General features: G+C 40.9%; 1 long non-coding RNA gene across 2 annotated transcripts; it reads right to left on the bottom strand.

Annotated features, from left to right (window-relative positions):
- Window positions 1-347: 347 nt before the first annotated feature.
- Window positions 348-20,566, bottom strand: LOC131132254 (uncharacterized). Of its 2 annotated transcripts, XR_009130335.1 has the most exons (5): window positions 20,394-20,566; window positions 19,938-20,027; window positions 19,776-19,862; window positions 18,503-18,614; window positions 348-481 (listed from the first exon to the last, which is right to left on the bottom strand). It is a non-coding gene; the product is annotated as an uncharacterized LOC131132254 (long non-coding RNA). The 2 variants fall into 2 exon arrangements; XR_009130334.1 differs by lacking the exon at window positions 348-481 and having other exon boundaries at window positions 16,633-18,614.
- Window positions 20,567-21,235: the final 669 nt, after the last annotated feature.

Below are 21,235 nucleotides of genomic sequence, written 5' to 3'. Positions count from 1 at the left end.
GTACTTGAAAGTAAAAGTGGTGATGAAACGCTGTCAAAATGTCATTTCGGCCCCAGTGCAATATTTGAGGAGACGACGGGTCTCCACCATGTTGGAGCCGCCGCCCGCATTAACCTCCATTAATGCGCGGTCCAACCAGCTTGGCGGTGCGATGATTTATGCATCAAGCCCGCAGCTTCACACACTGACAAGCTTCCAACAAGAGAAGATAATTAGCCTGGAGACTTTCACAGCGAATGTAGCTGCCTCATTAGGCCTGAAAATGACACATGCTGGCTGACACCATGACGCAACTCTTTGGGCTTGATGTCGGCTTTAACAGCACAATGTCGTACTTTGCTGACGAGGGCTGGAAGAGCCGCGAAGCCTTCAAGGTCAGTCGGCAACACTCACCTGAGGTGAGGATGATGCAGACGTTGGTGATGGATGCCTGATGAATGGCTGTCTAACGAGCCTGTGGTTCATCTGCTGAGTGCTGCGCCTTCATGAAATGATGACATATTCATCCACAGATGGAACAGGGCCCAAAAAGAGATGATGTCACACATCTAATTATAGACATATTGTTTTCATTGTTTACTTGATGTCCACGTACAAGAAGGCAGCTCTTAATCAATAACTGAATCAGTCTCTGGATGCACTAAACCGGGTGTGGGAGTCCAAAAATCTTTCAGCAAAAAATCAGTTCTCAATAAACAACATGTCTAACACTTCTAAACAACAATGCCACAATATAAACAACAAATATAACCCCATGAACTCTTTACAACTGTCACCTTTGCAACTGAACTGTGTGTGCGTGTAATTAAACAGTTCCCTTGAATGCGTAACCTCCTTCCCGCAACATGGTGAGATGCCTTTTCACTTCCTGGTTTCTGTGCAGCGTGTATTTCAATGGAAGCCATGCAGGGCGAGTTCTTATAAAATGCAATTTTAAAGCTGCAATCCATTTAAAGTTACATCATCACCTCACAAAAAAAAACGTATACATATGTATACGTGTAAATATGTCTTTGGGAACAAGATGTTGGGTTGAAAAAAAACTTATAAATACGTCTAAATGCGAAATAGTAAATGATTTTTTTTGTTTGTTTTTTTAGAAATAGTTAATTTTATCTGCACATGCACTTTGGGCACCCCAGCAGAGACCATTTCATTATGAAATCCTCATCCTAGCAAAACTTGTTGGACAATTACAGCTGTCCAACTATGTGGGAATACGTTGGGGAATGCCCTCCTCTGGTCCAGAAAGGCGTGCTGGGCGGAGTTTTTCCCCACATCACATGTACTGTAGGTTAGACGTGACAGTTCTGCTCCCATGAATGCGTCATTTAAGTAGGAGAGAAGCCTCCAGTCTTCCATTGGAGATGCTGCTTCCTTCTGTGACTATTTGACTGTTGGCACGTCATTAAAAGGAAGCAGGAATGCTGGTTCACAGCATCATCACTTTCATTCTCTACCCACAAAGAGCGAGCATCCTCGGGGGTGTTCATTAGACACCCACCCACACACACCCACACCCAACCCTGACCCGCTCATGTCAGCGCATAGATCCACAAATGGCAGCACTTTACGTTCACATTGAGAAAAAAGTGTTGTCATTCATGTGATGGTGGGGAGTTTTTTTTTGGGGGGGGGGGGGGGGGGGGGGCTCATGACAGCAGAAAATGATTTGACAGATGTGTTTGAAGCACAAACCATCTCCATGTGATGCAATCATGTTGTCAAGGTGACAACTCAGAAGCTTCTTATATGTCATGTCATTCTAACTGGTCTATTTCTACAGACGAAAAAGGTGTTGCATGGTTGCCTGCATCTGTTTTTACTGAGCATAGAAAACCCACCCACCTCACAGGTGTGGCATACCACCATGCTGATGAGAAGGCATGATTATCGCATAGGTGTGCCTTAGACTGGCCACAATAAAAGGCCACTCCAGAAGGCATAGCTTTAACATACTCATTGTTGCCGACTGTCGCAAATATGTAATATCAAATACTTTATGCTCAGCAAGCACTTGTTTCTGGTCGGATGGATCTGCGATGGACATACGTATATCCTGCTGATGCAAGAGGACGACTCAGTTTGTGACATGAAGAACAACGAGGCTGGAAATGAGTAGTAATGATAGTATGTCAAATAAGTTGTTCAATAGTAAAATGATCGTGTGCTCATACAACCTACCAAAAATATGTGTGATGAGTATTTTTGAAGTTATGGCAATATTTCCATTTGTAGCATTTTAGCAACATTGGGCCACAATGCTAATGCTAACCGCCAAACAAAGCTATATAGAAATAGGCTTCTCTTTAGGAAACGTTCTTATTTTGTCCAATTATTCCAAATAATCTTTACACAAATGCTGTTTCTGCTATTTCATATATGATGATGGACACAAGCGCCAGTGCAGCTGCTACACGAAAGATATTGGCTGCTACTATAAGAAGAAAGAAACAAACAAACAAAGTGAAACAAAGGCAGAACTAAGGTTGGATTTGAACGATTCCTGTTCAGATTCCTCTATTTCGATTCAGATTCTTAACGGTTCTCGATTCTGATGCTTTTTAGAGGCAGGTTTGGACACCCATCGTATAACCAAAAGTATACCCAAAGTATAAAGTGTAAAACTCCCACAGAGAAGCAAATGAGCTATGTGTCAATGATACATATTTAATTCTTGAAAACCTCCAAAAGGCTTGTTTCATTAAAGATGAAGAGAACATGTAGTGTGTGTTAAAATGGCTAGGAAAAGTACTACAAATGTGCTAAAATGTTTATTTTATGTTATATGTTGTGTGTTAAAGTGAGGCAGCCACAGTGTTAACAGTGTCTCCTACCAAGCATGAGTATTCGTCAAACTGATATCAACACAAGCGACATGTTGATGCGTTTGTTGTGTCACAGTCTATCGACACGACCCGCCCACACACATTTGCTCACATGTTAGGCGTCACATATCAAACGCGAGGTATCGTTTTGCATCCTCTCTACCCCGGGGAGGAAAATGTCAGCGACAACAGGGCAGAAAATGATTGTTTTTTCAGATGTTGCGTGGCTGCAGTGGCAGAGCATTATGGGATGTATTCTGTGGCTGTGCTTGGCAGGCCTCAAAGGCGTCAGCGCAGTCTCTTTCGGGACTTCCTGGCACGCCGGCCCAAGCCGCAAGGCTGCAGCAGCCATCCTAATAAGAAACACTCCTCCTCCTCGCACTGCTTCTCCACGCTTCGTTTTTATACTTTTCATCTACTTGTAGCATCACATGGACCCTTACCCCGCTAACTCGCAACAAAACATCCGATCACATTTGACAACATTTGACAACATTTGACAATGGAGGATGCCACATATCTGTAGCGCCTTTTGAGACCATATTTGGTAAATGAAGTCTTCAAAACGATCTCCACACTTCAGCACAATTCAGCATGTCCAAAAAGAAGAAGAGCTTATTTAACTCCACCCCGTCTCCCGGCCTCAGCAATTGTTTTTAACACTTACTAGGTTACCATGTTCTCATAGTAAAAGAGATGGCTAAGATAGTAAAGTTCATTATTTGGTAAAAGAATCATGAATAAATAAGTACAAACTGTACATCTATTGGGCAGAAATAAAGAATAACAGGATATATGATAAACGGTATCTCATTTTGCCTTGAGACCAAAGTGACACCAAGCGTGGCAATGAAAGAGAGACTGACAAAGTGTGTGACGAAGAAATTATGAGGCTGTCCTAATTTGACACTCAAGAAGACGACTTTAGTTGTTCCAGTTCCCAAGAGGAGGATGGAGATGGCGATGAATGACTTGTGTTACACGTACTCTTTGGCACATTTTGTAAAAAACTCTTTATTTAATATTTCTGTGTACTAAATATCCCATGTTACGACATCCGGAAATGACTGTATACAGTCGTCTATCATTTATGGCAGTTAATTGATGACAGACCCATCCGCCATCAGTGATTACCTATTAATTAACTTCATAGTTAGTTAGCATAGAAAACCTGTTTATGACTTTGAAAATCCGTTTTTGAACATTATTAGAGCCATGTAAACAAGACATAACACCCCTATAGTCCTATTAGTCTTTGTTTATACTACATTGCGCAACAGTGCTGCGCTGCCTATGGGATGACTGCAGAGACTCATAGCAAATAGCAAGTTACCAAGCTAACTAGTTAGCCTCCAATTTAGTTGTTCTGTGTGTTTCAAATGGAGCGAGGAAGAAAGACAAAACAAAAGGCCAAAAACAGGCCACTTCCACACCAAATGGGAGGATAACTTTTTTTCATAATTTCCGACATGCCACGGCTGACTCCATGCAGTGTTAAGGTCATGTAATCAATGGTAATGTACCCGGTCTGATGGTAATGTTACTGATGCACAGTGACCAGAATACTACATGTGGCTTGTCTTGCAATATTTTTCACCAATAATGAAAGAACTTTCAGAGATTTCTGTTCCAAGTCATAAAAAAAGAACCCTGTTGATTTTGACCTGAAGTTCAAAGGTAACAGTCCACAGGGTCATCACGTTTTTATGAGTTTCCTCCATGCTGATGAGAGAATGTCTAATGAAAACCTCTATTGCAAATCTTTGGCAACAATAAGGTCAAACGGAGCTACCTTATTGGCCCGCACGTAGCCATGAAGTAGCCTAAAAGAAAAGAGTGCTTAAAAATAGGGCCTGTCTTTTGGACCAGAGACACAGAACAGCCACAACGCTCTGGCAGCACACAGCAGCGTCCATTCAGCCTCTCATCATCCTGACAATCTTGTATTTAGCACCACGGGGTGCAAGAAGAGGGCGCTCTAAATATTCCCCAACATTCCGTCATGGCCGCTCCCTGTCTGGCTCCACACGCCGTGCCCAAACGTTCCCAACAACTCTGCCCAAAAGATGTCGCCAACTCGACACGTCCCATTATTGTCTGCGGCGAAGGGGACAGCTGGTGTGCAGGGACGCCTTGTTAAACACGATGACATGACAACAGCGAAGGACAAAATGTTTGTTTGTTCTGCTGCGTGCCAACACAAGCATCGCAAGAACAGGAAGTGGCTGGATGCCTCTTCAGCCACATTTGGAGCCAACATCGCCGGTTTTACTCTTCTGACTCACTTAAAATGGGACTTTCAAATACTTTCCATGTTTTCCGATCATTTCTGATGACGCGGCGAGATGGCGGTGTAGGATAAAGTGGGTCAGCGCTGCATCTTGTCAAATGCCCACACTGATAAACTACCAGGAGATGGGGGGTCATACAAGGTTCTCATACACAAGACCCGAGATAAGAAGACCTCTTAAAATGATGACAGCTTCAAGTCACACAATCTGTATACACATGCCTACTATTGTATGTCTGTAGCTTTAATGCTATTTAGTTGTGTAGCTACGTATATGTATACTGTTACATATAACTGCCAATATTATGCTCACATTTTAACAGCAACATCATGCTAGGTTAGCCTATTTGCCAAAGAAAAACAACATGATCATGATGAAACAGCTCTCATTAGCTGGCTGACATTTTAAGACGGGTAGCAAAGCCGGTGTGTGTAGTAGGCTTAGATTTATTGGGTATTTGTGAGGAAAGTATTATAATACGTCAGGATTGCAGTACAGTCATTCCTCATTTGTGATAAGTTCAAGTGAATAAGTGAAACCCGGGACATGTAATCTACTGTGTTGTTATCCTGCTAGAAAGGTACGAGTCATGTGTTTTTGAACAAAATCGACACCATACAATCTGTCTTTATTCCTCACTCCATTTGAAACACACAGAACAACTAAATTTGAGGCTAACTAGTTAGCTTGGTAACTTGCTATATGCTATGAGCGGCTGCTGTCTCTGCAGTCATCCCATAGGCAGCGTAGCACTATTGCGCAATGTAGTATAAACAAAGACTGATAGGACTATAGGGGTGTTATTTCATGTCTACATGGCTCTAATAATGTTCAAAAACGGATTTACAAATTCATAAACAGGTTTTCTATGCTAACTAACTATGAAGTTTACTAATAGGTAATCACTGATGGTGAATGGGTCTGTCATCAATTAACTGCCATAAATGATAGACGACTGTATACAGTCATTTCCGGATGTCGTAACATGGGATATTTAGTACAGTTTACAAAATGTGTCAAAGAGTACGTGTAACACAAGTCATTCATCGCCATTTCCACACGTAGGAGAGAGTGAGGCCCTCAAGTAGCCTGGGAGATCTAGCTGGGGAGAAGGAAGTCTGGGCTTCCCTGCTTAGGCTGCTGCTCCTGCGACTCGACGTTGGATAAGCGGAAGAAGGTGGACGGATGAATGGATATTTTGTAAAAGCACGATAGAGTGAAGCTGTGAAATTGGAAGCACAATGTGGTGCAGGACAACTGTATATGATAAATAGACGTGTGGGGCTGTTACCGCAGTCAAATCAGCCCTGAGGGCAGATATGAAATCACCTATTCTAAAGATCGTGCATAAAGGAGTGTGCATGTGTAGCTAACTACTTTTTTACCTTTTAGTAGTGGGCATATAAAGACGGTGGGAAAAGCCTCAACCTTTTAAGTTTAAACGCGAGCATTTGACAGCTTCTTCTCTCAAAAGGGGAACAAACAAATGATGGAGATGATAGCTTTTGCTCACGTTTGGTGCTCATAAACAAGCTCTAGAGACACATAAAATATCATCAATAAAAGTCTCTTTTCCAAAGGAGGGAGCTTCATTTGCATTGTATTCCGGTTGTTAGAATTATGTTTTTTTTTTGCTCTCTATCGGCAAAGTTGTAGATCAGGCTTTAAATCAAAAACACACACACTGAAGTGAAGGAATGTCAGGCAAAGGAGCGATGAGGAGAGATTGGCCTGTCTCAGACATCCCAGTGGAAATCCAGCAGCTCCTTCCACTATGACCAGCATATGGACAACACATGGCTGCACACATAGAAATATATAGAGTGCATCTCCTGGTCCTCTCTTGACATTAAGGATTAGTTGCTTCCTCCTGCAGGATCAGACCATCAAAGGGATCCAGAAAGGAGTCTGGAGCCACTTTGTGTGCACCGACAAGCTCCATCCTGATGGGGTGGGCTAGAAACTGCAGTCGTAAGAGATGGAAGGAAGACTTCACCAGAGGGCAAGTGTTTTTTGTGCAGCATGAGAGGCTAGGCTAGTCTATCAAAGGAGATTATGTACATTTTAAGCCCCCCGCGGAAGGCCCAATGATGTTAAACACAGACATTTTTATGGGCTTTTCAATTCCACACAGAATTTGCCCTTCGCCGGTCGCCCCGTGCTTAACCCCCAAGATAAGCAGTAATCTACTGTATTGTTATCCTGCTAGAAAGGTACGAGTCATGTGTTTTTGAACAAAATGTACACGATACAAACGGGGCTTCAAACCACCGCTGGTTACATTGGAATGTTACATACTTCATAAGGCCTTTTTTCAGGAGCAATATTGTCATTTAAAGTCGCAGTGACCTCTGTGCTGATTGTTGCAACTTTCAAAATGAAATAAATCAACTTCCTCCCGGTGGTTTGTCCCTGTTGGAAACCAGCGAGAGTCATTGTTTGCCCTTCACTCCCCAAACCACTGATGGATATCTTGCGGTGTCTTTTATTGGAATGTTGTGATACTTGGAGCTGACGCAACATTTAACGACGGTGTTGTTGTTAGTGTGTAGGCGTTCGCGGCTGGAGGCTCGACAGCGAGTGTATATCCGTGCGACAGGCCGCGCCTCTCTAAATAAGCGGTAATATGTGCTGAATCGAAAATAGCCATTATTTATGCACAGAGAATACATTGTGGGGCTATTTGGAGACAATTACAGCCGTCTGAGAGCGGACTGCGGCGTGCCAAGAAGCTTTTTGACTCCGCACAGCTGCAGCGGGTCCAAAGTGTAGACTGTAATTACGCTACATTCCGGCTCCCTCTGCGGTTGTCCGACTCATTTCTGACACTTCAATTAACGTCCGCGGGAGCGAGACCGCGGAGACAAGTTCACCTCCACGGACCCGCAGGCCACTCGAGGTTGTGATGCTTTCGTTTGTTTGTTAGTGAAAGACGAGGCTGCAACGTTCCCAACGCCGCCTCGCGTCACCGGCCTACTTGCTAACCCTGTCCTTTTCTACACCGTCACAAACATGTCTCCAAAGACACAAATGTTCATCCAAAAACGTTACACAAGTCCAACATGTCTGAGCTGTAATTTAACCTACTTTATTTTTAACGTTCCTGATTATACCATGGAGCCACAAAACGATAAATACCCTTTAAGTTCTTTTTAGGAATGACAGCAAATGAACACCATGAATTGTAAAACGTGTCTTGACATGAAAATACTGCAAAATATACAAATACAAAGAACTTGAAGAAGCAGGACCTGAGGCAAATGCTAGCCGCTGCCTTATGGTAAAGTTGTTGACTTGGAGCACATTTACATAATACAGTAATCACTGTTGCTTGGTTCTAGACCAGGGGTGGGCAAACTTTTTGACTGGCGGGCCGCATTCATTTAACAAAATTGACGGGGGGGGGGGGCAGAATCGATATTTTACACGTAACAGTCCAGCTGGAATTATTGTATCTGTAAAAGTGTTATGCAATCTGCTATATGTGCACTTTGAGATCATTTATTTGATGTAAAGTGCGTTATAAATTTATAATAATAAATGTATTATTATTTATATTGATATTATTTATTATTATTATTATTATGTGCCTGTGTCCCTTTTTTTCAGGAGCACTTTGTAAACAACAGACCACATCAAATAACAAAATTATTGTATCTGTAAAAGTGTTATGCAATCTGCTATATGTGCACTTTAAGATCATTTATTTGATGTAAAGTACGTTATAAATTTATAATAATTAGAATAAATGTATTATTATTTGATATTATTTGTTATTATTATTTTATATTATTTGTTATTATTATTATGATGTAAAGTGCTTTATAAATGTATAAGAAGAATAAATTTAGTATTATTTTATATTATTTGTTATTATTATTTTATATTATTATTATTTGTTATTATTATTATTATTATGTGCCTGTGTCCCTTTTATCAGGAGCACTTTGTAAATAACAGACCACATCAAATAACGAAATTATTGTATCTGTAAAAGTGTTATGCAATCTGCTATATGTGCACTTTAAGATCATTTATTTGATGTAAAGTACGTTATAAATTTACAATAATTAGAATAAATGTATTATTATTTGATATTATTTGTTATTATTATTTTATATTAATTTGTTATTATTATTATGAAGTAAAGTGCTTTATAAATGTATAATAAGAAGAATACATTTAGTATTATTTTATATTATTTGTTATTATTATTTGTTATTTTTATTTTATATTATTATTATTTGTTATTATTATTATTATTATTATTATTATGTGCCTGTGTCCCTTTTTTCAGGAGCACTTTGTAAACAACAGACCGCATCAAATAACTAAATTATTGTGTGTTATAAATTTATAATAATAAGAATAAATGTATTATTTAATATTATTATTAGTATTATTATTAGTATTATTATTATTATTATTATTATTATGTGCTTGTGTCCGTTTTTTCACTTTGTAAACAACAGACCGCATCAAATAACGAAATTGATAAAACCGCCAAACCATGAAAATGTCGTCTCAAGCCATGATGCCAGCTTGTATGTTGACTTTAAATGAAATACTTTGGAAAGAACGGGCGGGCCGTATTCAAACACTTGGCGGGCCGGATGTGGCCCCCGGGCCGTAGTTTGCCCACCCCTGTTTTAGCCCCAACCATGACAAGTACGACACAGTAGTACTTATAAATTGAATATTTTTGCTCTTAGAGTATAGAAAACCTATTTACAACCTTCTAAATACGTTTTTTAACATTCATTCGTGGGGGTGCTGGAGCCTATCCCAGCTGTCTTCGGGCGAGAGGCGGGGTACACCCTGGACTGGTGACCAGCCAATCACAGGGCACATATAGACAAACAACCATTCACACTCACATTCATACCTATGGACAGTTTGGAGTGGCCAATTAACCTAGCATGTTTTTGGAACGTGGGAGGAAACCCGAGTACCCGGAGTAAACCCACGCATGCAAACTCCACACAGAGATGGCTGAGGGTGGGCTTGAACTCGGGTCTCTGCGCGCTAACCACTAGTCCGCCGTGCAGCCCCGTTTTTTAAGTTAGAGCATTGTCTACATGAAATACCACCGATATCGACACATTTACAGTCATATTACCCAACATAGTAGATCTAATAAGAGAAAAGACTCTTGCTGTGTGTGTTGCTGTGTGTGTTGCTGTAAATGTTGCGCTTGGCATGGGTTAAGGCCGCAACAGCAGCCTGTGTTTTTATTCGGGATTTGTATTCTGCATTACTGTGCCTATTGTGAGATAAAATCCTGTTGTTACGGAGATTATCTCCAATGCTTGTGTGCCTCACCGAACATTACAGCGACATTACTGACACCTCCAAATCCGAGTCCATGGTTCTTGAGGGTCACCTCCAGGTCGGGGATGAGATCCTGAGTTTCAGTATCTCGGGGTCACAAGAGAAGGGAGGATGGAACGTGAGTTTGCCCGTCGTGGTGAAGACAGAGCTGAGCTGAAATTGCCATTGTTCACTCACCATGGAGGAAGCTAACAAGCTAACAAGCTGAATGCGTAGACGTACACTCCAGGTTTTGGCTAGTAAAACTATGTGCGTAATCAAACCCACGCTCTCATCAAGAACATGATACACACTCATATGCCAGCAGAATAAGCCCCATAACAGCTCTGAGCAGCAGATAAATGTACAGGAAAGACACTATTAGCACACATCTTTGACACTTTCTCGCCGCTTCCCGCTGATGCTTATTAAACATTCTGGTTCCCGACAGACCTGACCCACTTTAGCTGGCTTACGCTGGCAGGGAAAAGCATCAATCACAGGCATCCTGTCACTTTCCTTGGAGGTGTGCTTTCGCATGCTTACATAATGAAGCATTGACAGAAAATACTTCATTTGAATTCAAATATGCGGGTCTGGAATGAATGAATGAATGAATGAACAGCGCAGCCTTGAAAGATGCTCTTTAACCTCTTAAGGCCTGACTGATACTGACCACGTTAGGAATGCTCAAAGGTCCAGTGACCTTGCACCTCCCCCTTGTCTGTGGCTCTAGGCCTGATTTAATGAAGCAGTCTGGACCTCCTCACCCTCAATACGTTTTTTTCTGGAATGTCCTCTTATCAATGACTGACACTCAGACATGATAAATCTCCAACAAGGTACTTCTGTTGCAAAGTTTGCAATATTCCATAGTTCACTTCTGACCTCTCCTTAGTAAACTCATCGTGTCTTTCACTCCTCAAGTGGAAAAAGAAGTAATTGCTTTGTGAATTAAAGCGAGCGCCATGCAAAGCGTCTTCTAACTGGCCGTCATGTCTCTCTGGAGACTGGAGTCTTACTCAATTTCAAGCGGCGTGCTTGGAGATGGAAGTGTTTCTATTCACGCCGGAGCACCAGGTGGAGCATTTTGATGAAGCAAATGCCACTTCATGTGATGGCGTTTTTTACCAAAAAAAACATGATTGGTTGGCTGTCAAGGGAATAGAGAGACGGACCGTCAGCCTCTTATGAATTAAATGCGTCTTCGCTATGACTCAGACCCAAAGTTTCAATGTGGCGCTAATGACATCCAGCGTATAGCAACTATAAGATGATGGGCTCCGAGTTCAATCCCACCCTCGGCCATCTCTGTGTGGAGTTTGCATGTTCTCCCCGTGCATGCGTGGGTTTTCTCCAGGTACTCCGGTTTCCTCCCACATTCCAAAAACATGCTAGGTTAATTGGCCACTCCAAATAGTCCATAGGTATGAATGTGAGTGTGAATGGTTGTTTGTCTATATACTATGCCCTGTGATTGGCTGGCCACCAGTCCAGGGTGGACCCCGCCTCTCGCCCGAAGACAGCTGGGATAGGCTCCAGCTCCCCTGCGACCCTCGTGAGGATAAGCGGTAGAAAATGAATGAATGAATGAATAAAAGATGACAGGCTCTCGCTAAGTTCTTCAGGGGTGTCCAAACTGTGGCTCAGGTGCCATTACATTTATTCTACAAATAAAATTAAACACAGCCCGCATTAGAGCGTTCTGAAGTAGTATTTGCAGTATGGAGAAAACACACATAAAATTGGAAATCTTTGAAAAAGAGAACTTTGGTAACCAACCAATCGCTGTGCCTTGTCATGACGAGCTAAGCAGCTAATATTGTAGCTGTTGTGTATGCCAAAATCAATCCAAAGGGTCATCCCAAAGATGCAACACATATACAGTAGCATACATACACAACTCCACCAAAGCCCTTCCCGGTCAAAACATGACATCTTTCTGTTGCCCCATTGCTTATATAAAGACTTATATTCTTCTGGAATAGCTTCTTTGATGATTTGTTTGTCATGACATATGTACATGTGTACCTTTGACCTACCCTGGTGACAAGGTGCTAATAATAATCTCACTCTCCGGGAGAGGGCGCTAATGAGCATATCAACTACATTCATGTGATAATATAAATCAACAGTTGTAAACTGCTGTGCCATGTGACTTCCAGCTCTCTCTCTCCTTGTTCCCGAAGACTTCCGGGGATCGGGAGCTGGCCGAAGCCACGAGCAGCAGCTGGTGCTAATCAGCCATTACACAGGGCCTAGTTAGTGGCATGGGTGCAACAGCTCTGGTGTTCCAGTCCTGTTTATTGCCTTGTTGTTCTATGTATAGCCAGTCTTTTGTCTTACTGGACTTATTTTCCCACAACGTATGTGCCCAGCAGCGCTTTTTGTATGTTTTGTATGTTTTTTGTATGTTATTTTTGTATGTTTCTTACAGCGCTCCTTTTGCCAGTCCTACCCTTTTTCTGCAGTTGTTGTCTTTGGACTAGTAAGGTTTTTATTTGTGGTCAAGAGGGTCTCAGCTTCTGCTTCCAGGGTTCACACTTCCAGGACCATAGCACTTAACTCATCCGCTACCAAAGATGTATTTATGTTTTATCAATCCAACCAATCCGACCAATCCGAGCTCGCTCCTAAAGACATTGTTTTTTGCAGTGGAGGCAAAAATAGGTGATGATGCAACTCTGCAATCGAAGCGAGCATGTTTCATGCACTTTTGAACTTGAAAAAGTGCATTTTATAAAAACTGGTATTGTTGAAGAGATTACTCATTGCAGGGAAATTTGAATGCATTGATGCGTGCGTGCACGTCCATGTGTGCACGTCCATGTGTGCATACACAGTTCAGTTGCAGTTCACAAAAAATATTGAGACGATTCACAATTCTTAAAAAACAAGCATTCTGAATTTGACTATTTCAGTCAGTATGTATTACTTCACTTACTTCACTTACTTGACGTTTTGGGCTTTTCAGTGACTGCTCAGTCACCCTAGTTAGGATAGGCGGCATATAAAAAAGATGGATGTTCTGAGTTGTGAGTCGTCAACAGTTTGTGCTAACTTTCGACGAGTGCATGCAGCGATGAAGACAAGACGCCTACGCTGCCATGTGACAAAAGCTGTGTCACTAAAATAGATCTGACTGGTGTGTTTTTTTTTTTACAATGTAGAAAGACTTCCATGGATGCTCCTCTCCTGTTGAGTGGAATAGTGTGACAAGGAGGGAATGAAAAAAAAAAACACTCAACGAGATGCTTGAAGACCTCCACAAAAGTTGCAAGCCGATCCCATCTCTGGTTGACTGGAATTGTTTGGGGCCAGCGTGTCCTGAAGGAGCTCCTCAGGGCAGTCTTCCTGGCCACTGATCCTTAAAAAAAATCCTTATCTGCTCTCATTGTTGTTCGTCTGAGGCGGCACCGAATGACCCGCTGTGCTCAAGCTTTGTGCTGTCGTCAAGATGAAGACGTTCTGTGGGCGCGTGAACGCCTCACGCTGACACATTGTTGTGTCTTCATGCATATTTTACATGTTCAATGCCGGAAGAAACATTTCATCTTCTTCTAAAAAGAAGCTTCATAATATAACACAGCTTGTTAGAGTTTGTCTACACTACCTGCATGTTGTTATTGTTCACCATTGTTTCCTGACTCAAGCTTTTCATGGGGGATGTTTAATTTAAACACCCTATGGACCAACACTATGAGTAGTAGGTCTCATGTACAGCATCCGTCCAAAAGTGTATACAAACCTGTGTGTTTTTTTTCATACATGTACCATGTTGGTACCCAACAGTGGTTGTGTGGCCCGGAGGGTTCGTAAGCCCCCTAAATAATGATATTTTTTATAGATTTGTTATTTTTTGTTTTTACAAAAAAAATATCTGACAAATGTCATATAATAGGGCAAAAGCGGGCTAATAAGCAAGCCAATAAGCAGGCTAATACTAGTAATAATCAGAAGAATAATAATGATGATAGTAATAATAATAGGCTAATGAACAATATAATAATGATTATTATATAATTGATCGCTGTCCACTGGATTTTTTTCAATGTCTACTACATTCATTCATATCCTGTGCATCTCCAGGGAGCTAAGCCCCCCCGTTCTCAGAACCTAGTGACGCCCCTGCGTAGCTATAACTTTTTTCACTTCATTTATCTTCGGATGACAGTGCATCAAAAAGGAAAGTGAAATTAAAAGAGAACAAGTTGAAATAATGAAAGTGTGAACAAGACATCATACTAACAATAACAATAATTGTTAGCTTAGTACAGCTCGAGCTACACTGAAGTGCTTCTAGCCTGTTGTTGAATAATAAAGCGGCCCCTGCATCTCATCGATTTTTGAAAAAGTTTGGACACCCCTGACTTGAAGAATGTTTATGTTGTTGACTTGAGGAAGTGTGACTCTGGTGCCCCCTTTTGGTGGAGGCACACCCACTTCTCATGGGCATCGATTCACTCCCATGTTGTTCTGCATTAAAAAAAACATTTGTAATTCTCCAGTCAAAGAGAATATAAACTAATGTAAAGAGAAGAGACGAGATGAAAGCATATAAACGCATTATCACAGACCAGCAAGCTGTTTCATCTGCTGCGGTTCTATCTGTCTCTTTGTGTCTTCTAGTCCATTTCTCAGTCTTTCTCTCCCTTCCTCACTTTACTCCCATTTCTCTGCACCCTCTGAAATGCCGCCACTTCCCATCTCGCCATCACGACTCACATGGATGCTCCCTCCCTGCTCGCTGTCTCGCCATGTTTGCACCTTGCTTCATCTGCCCCCCCGCGAGCGTCCTCGGATCTCATCTGGTTCCCTGCTAGCCGCACTAGGGTAGTAAACCGGGATGTCAGCGTAGCCTGCTCACATCTTTTTGTTTTTAGGGATGAGGATCTAAAGAGAAGTGAGGGATGACCTCTTCTTCTGAAGGGCTCTGCCGAGGGGTTCCACTGAGGGCCCTCGGACCACTAAGGGGCCTCTAGTGAGGAGTCCAGCAGAGCTATTGAAGCTGGAGAATAGTTGAGCCGGGCCAGGAGGAGGGCCGAGTCCAGCCCACGCAGCTTGAGACACTGCATGATGGGGAGGTGTCTCCGCCCCCCTTGCCCTCTAATAGACGCCCAGCAAGGCGTCCATGCAGGAAGTGTGACCATGTTTGTTTTCTTCATCATATCACATCTACAATGATGGATCAATTCCAAATGACATCACCATTACTTGTAATTAATAATGATTGACATACCGTATATATAATCACAATAGAGGTGGTAATATACGTATACACTGGTTAATATATCACAACCTCCCACTGCAATCAGTGGATGCCCTGCTAATTGGCCCCCCGAGTGACAGAGTGCAATATCATTCGCTTAGTAAGCATCGTTGCATCCTCCATTGAAGAAGAAAGTCCCACATAACGTCAGACTTTGAGTCACCCAGCATGCAACATTGCCTTCATCTTGCACCGTTTTATCTCATCAAACATCAATACATTTTCCTCTGGGTCGTTCTTTGCATTTTCTTTGGCTTCTTGAGGATTTTTTCTTGCAACACTTATTTCGTTTTGCTTTTTATTTGGATTATTGCACCTCAACAATGGGTTTTAAGAGGAGAAGAAGAAGGTGAGAAGATAAGAATAGAGACAAGAAGTTACTAAACCTAAGTAGTAAGACTCTAGCATCACCATACACGTCCTCACTTGTTAGCAAAGTTAATATTTTATATTATGAACAATAATTCACTTATTTTTTCAAATGTGTGACACTGAAAATGTGACACCTATTAAAGCAGGTGTGGGCAAACTACGGCCCAAGGGGGCCACATCCAGCCCGCCAAGTGTTTGAATACGGCCCACCTGTTCTTTCCAAAGTACTTATTTAAACTCAACAACAACCTGGCATCATGGCTTGAGCCAACCTTCTGATGGTTGAAGTAGCTGTTTTATCAATTTCCTTATTTGATGTGGTCTATTGTTTACAAAATGCTCCTGAAAAAACGGACACAAGCACATTTTAATTTTAATTTTTCATTTAATTTCATTTTGTACCGCTTTTCCTCACGAGGGTTAATTTTAATTTTAATTTTAATTTACATCAAACTCACTTTACATCAAATAAATGATCTCAAAGCGCACATATAGCAGATTGCATGACACTTTTACGTGTAAAATATGCGTAAAAATATACATGTGAAAATGGACTGTTGCGTGTAAAATATAGTCATATATATATATATATAGTCGTAAAGTTTGCCCACCCCTGTATTAAAGGCAACTAGCCTACACGTTCTAACTTGTTAGTAAAGTTAGCAAATTATTATTTTATTATTGTCACCCTGGCTCATTCTTAAGAAGAAGAGGGGTCATCCTGGGGGGTCGGTCTATGAGATGAAGATTATGTGCAAGTTACACTTTGACAAACACACCATAGAATTGCTGTGCAGCCATTGTGGCTCAGCCAAGCGTCCTTAATGAAATCATCACCTCTATCCCAGCAGATACACAACCTCTGTCAGGGGATTCAATGGCCACGCCCCCTGCACCACCCCTCACCACCCCCCCCCCATAAAGGAATCCAGAGGGTGGGGGATTAAGATGCAGCCCTTAAAGCGTATGAAGAGTCCATTTCACACATGAGTGTGTGTGCTGCTCACACTCTGTGAATGGGCAGCGGGGGCAAACCAGGCGTCCTCCAGTGATCTCGTTAAGCCGCCGCCTCTCGCTCAAGTCATCAGCCAGGCAGTGTTTGCATGAGAAAACACGGATTCATTCATATATTTATTCGTGCTGAGAGACGTCCTCGCTTCCCGCCAAGAAATGCTCGCATTTTCTCACCCAGAAGTTTATTAGACTACAACAGCTTATAGTTAAGATGGATGGCGATACCTTAAGTATTCTAGTCATTTCCTGATACTATTTACCATAATTTATGGTACTTTCACAAGCTTAAACACTGCGGCATAAACAATGATGTGGCTCATTTATGGCCAAAAGATCCAATCAATTTCCATGATGCCGTGAGTCGTGAAGAGGACGCAAGTATCACATTTTGAAGTCTTATGCGGCAATCGTGTTATGATCTGACAAATATTAAGTAAGTTTGATCAAGTATAGAATTACTATTCAGCTGCTGCTTGGACTGTTTGGACCGTGGCAGCTAAAGTTCAACTCCAAAAAAAAAGCCAGTGACTCGGGAACAATGAGTGTAAGTAGGATTGCAAGGTTTATAGTGTATCTTTCTGTGTAAATATCCCATGTTACAACGTGCGCTCATTCCGCAATTCATTATAGCATTTTTTGACTTTTTTACTTTGATTGTCTTGTATGAGTATAATTAATTTCACTTCTGTAGTTCCATGATTCCCAAACCATTCGTGTGATCTCCAAGTGTGTCACGGGTAATGATACAATTTCACAAAATTTTTTTTCATTATTCCACACTGGTCACTACGTGTCAGTAATGTTACAGTGAAGTTTGGTGAGGCACACAAACATCTACAACAGGTTTTCATTGCAAATTGGAATTATCTCACAATAATCCCGAATGAAAACACAAGATACTGTTATGGCTGTAACCCACACCAAGCTGAAAGTCAACTCTGAACTCCTGACATCACTGTCTGTCTGCCACCTAAACGAGGGATTACGGTACTATAAATATGTCTTTGTTCATCTGTTCGTCTAAGACAGCAATGTCTAGTGACAGCGAGAACAATGAAATGCTCTTCTTCTCGATGGCAGGAAGTACATAATTAACCTGTGTATCCACCTGCTGCCATTTATAAAACATTTTTGTTTGCCCTGAGATATATTTTTTTAATTTGAAGTACGTGCCCTGCCTCAATAAATGTTGGGAAACTACTACAGTTCAATAATTGACTTGTACTAACTTGTACAAATAAACCTCTCTGATATGTTTAGCATGTAATCTCTTCAATCAGGTCAGCTAACGGAGTCTATAGTCCAAACTAAACAAATTTCATGTGTTTAGTTTTATTTATTCATGTAATGCGCCTTTGTGAATGAAATATTCTGTGAGCGACTGAGTCGAAAATGAAAATGTGTGTGTTGCAGTTTACCTGCAGACAAGCACGGCCCTGGTGAGACGTGTCTGTTGTCGTCGCCGTCACCACGGTGACCACCAGGGATGACATCATGACAATTCTCTCTCCGGGTGTCCAGAATACTCCCCTGGTTTGTGAAGTTTCCATGGCAACCGGAAGCAAGTAAACATGTCAATCAAATCCTGCTCGAATGTTGAAGGTTGACTTTAATGCTTCTTTTACGGATTTCACACTACCACTTCTTGTGGTATGACGTTTTTATTTTGTTTATTGTTTGCTTTGAATTCACCATTCAGTGTACATTTACAACAGATAAGGTAAAAGTTGCCAACGTGTCGCCTTTAGCCTCCGGCTTAAAGAAGCTTCCACTCCTCACGCCCTCGCTAGCTGGCCCGGAGAGCAGAAGTAATTAACTACCATGAAAAAGCCAAGAAAGCCAGTCTAATGACTCATTGTTGTGTCAAATAAGATAAGAATTCAATTATTTCTCTCTACCAGCTACGAGCGTTCGTGCTTTTGTTGAGTCTATCAAGCTGATGACTAATGCATGCAGACATATAGAAGTACATGAGCTTTTCACAACATGCTGGGTAATGTATAAATGTGTGAAGTGAAACTTCCACTAACTTATTGCTATAGTAACATTTTCCCCAGAAAATATGGTGAAATAAATCTGTAATACTTGTCTTTATGCTTCACTGATGGTGGTGCAGGGATGTCACCCCTGAAAAAAGCTATAATCTACTGTAATCTACCGAAACGACAAACTTTCTTTGACATACAGTACTCACTGTCTACTTCTTCAACAGTACAACAGTAATCCCTCGTTCGTCACGGTTAATTGGTTCCAGACCCGACAAATGATAATGATAAATACATTTCTTTTGAAATAGCATTGCTTATTTGTAAATTATATATTGTATATTTTCTTAGAGCATAGGAAACATGTTAACAACCTTCAAAATACCGTCTTCAACATTATTAGAGCCCTCCAGACATGAAATAACACCCCTATAGTCACCTTTACACTTGTATTACCCAAAATAGTTCATTAATTAAAGAGTTAATGAGGACAAATATGTCCCCAGTGACCTAGAGACCACTGTAGAATACTACATATCACCACAACATTTCCTCTGAATCCCTTATATTTGTATTTTCCATCATTATGCTTTATTTTATGCTTTATAATTTATTAAGGAATCTATTTTTGAAAAAAACGTGATAGCGTGAAGTGCAAAATTCCAAGCTGGAAATGGTGAAGGGTGCTTGTATTTCTATTTCTTACCTTATTTCATTTGAGAAGCGCCACCTCCAGGAGGCTTGAAGAACTGACCCATCAATGAACCAATCAGGAAGAGTTCTTCTTGGGAACCTGCAAATTTGTTTAGACATAAAAAAAACGCAAACATAACAAAACAATATGGTACACTAAGTAAATTCCTTTTACCTCTTTTTAGCGTGGCATTAACTTGCATCATTTTGAGAGTGGAGTCTGTGGATCAATACAAATCAGCGACGTGGACGACAAGGAGTTGCGCTAATGAGATGAAATGAAGACCAAATGAGGCTGAGTGCTGCTGATCAAATCTCTAAGTGCCATTAAAAGTGAGTAAAGCCATATCATCTTCTTTGTGTCTTTAACATTGACTCATCCCACATACATATTTAATATTTAATTCAGAGCTGATCATGTAAATAATGTGTGTAAATAAAATATTGGTTGGTGCAAATATCTGCTGTAGTTTTACGATTAAGAATTGTAGAACTTCCTTTTGCACTTTTACAGTATTTGAAACATAGTTGTAGTTATCTACTGTATGTAAGTGGTAACTAATTTATTTCGTGAATTACGTGAACATTTTTCGTGTAATTAACGCAGGAGCATCGTGTCCATTAGCCATACCTTTCTATGAGTGCAGATGGATTTACCATAGTGCAACGTCCCCAAACAGTCACACAAAGTCTGACGCTCTTTAATCACGTTTTTCTGACCTAAAAACATTAACAGCAGTGAAATTAAGCAGCTATATGTATCTCAACTCACATAAAACGTGAGTTAGTCTAGACCTCCACAGAAAGTACTTCCTCGTTGTCACGCGACGGCCACAGGATGCATTTATGGACAATCCGAAAATCACAAGAATGTCTTAGTTATGCGCATATGTGTGGTCTAAATGAACAGAAAGACAAAGAAAAACAAAAAGTGGGAATTGTTAATGCTCACTAACCTAATTCTAAGCAGTTAATACATACATATATGTAATTTAACTTTTTGATCATTTGTCTTTTTGTTTATAAAATACAGTAAAATTGGTATATTTCACACAGAGATGCAAATGGTGATTATTCATTGCTGATCAAATCTCTAAGTGCCATTAAAAGTGAGTAAAGCCATATCATCTTCTTTGTGTCTTTAACATTGACTCATCCCACATACATATTTAATATTTAATTCAGAGCTGATCATGTAAATAATGTGTGTAAATAAAATATTGGTTGGTGCAAATATCTGCTGTAGTTTTACGATTAAGAATTGTAGAACTTCCTTTTGCACTTTTACAGTATTTGAAACATAGTTGTAGTTATCTACTGTATGTAAGTGGTAACTAATTTATTTCGTGAATTACGTGAACATTTTTCGTGTAATTAACGCAGGAGCATCGTGTCCATTAGCCATACCTTTCTATGAGTGCAGATGGATTTACCATAGTGCAACGTCCCCAAACAGTCACACAAAGTCTGACG

The sequence above is a fragment of the Doryrhamphus excisus genome, chromosome 7 (assembly GCF_030265055.1).
Source record: "Doryrhamphus excisus isolate RoL2022-K1 chromosome 7, RoL_Dexc_1.0, whole genome shotgun sequence".
Taxonomy (NCBI): Eukaryota; Metazoa; Chordata; class Actinopteri; order Syngnathiformes; family Syngnathidae; genus Doryrhamphus; species Doryrhamphus excisus.
Note: the sequence above shows the minus strand (reverse complement) of the source record. Positions and strands in the feature narration are given on the sequence as shown.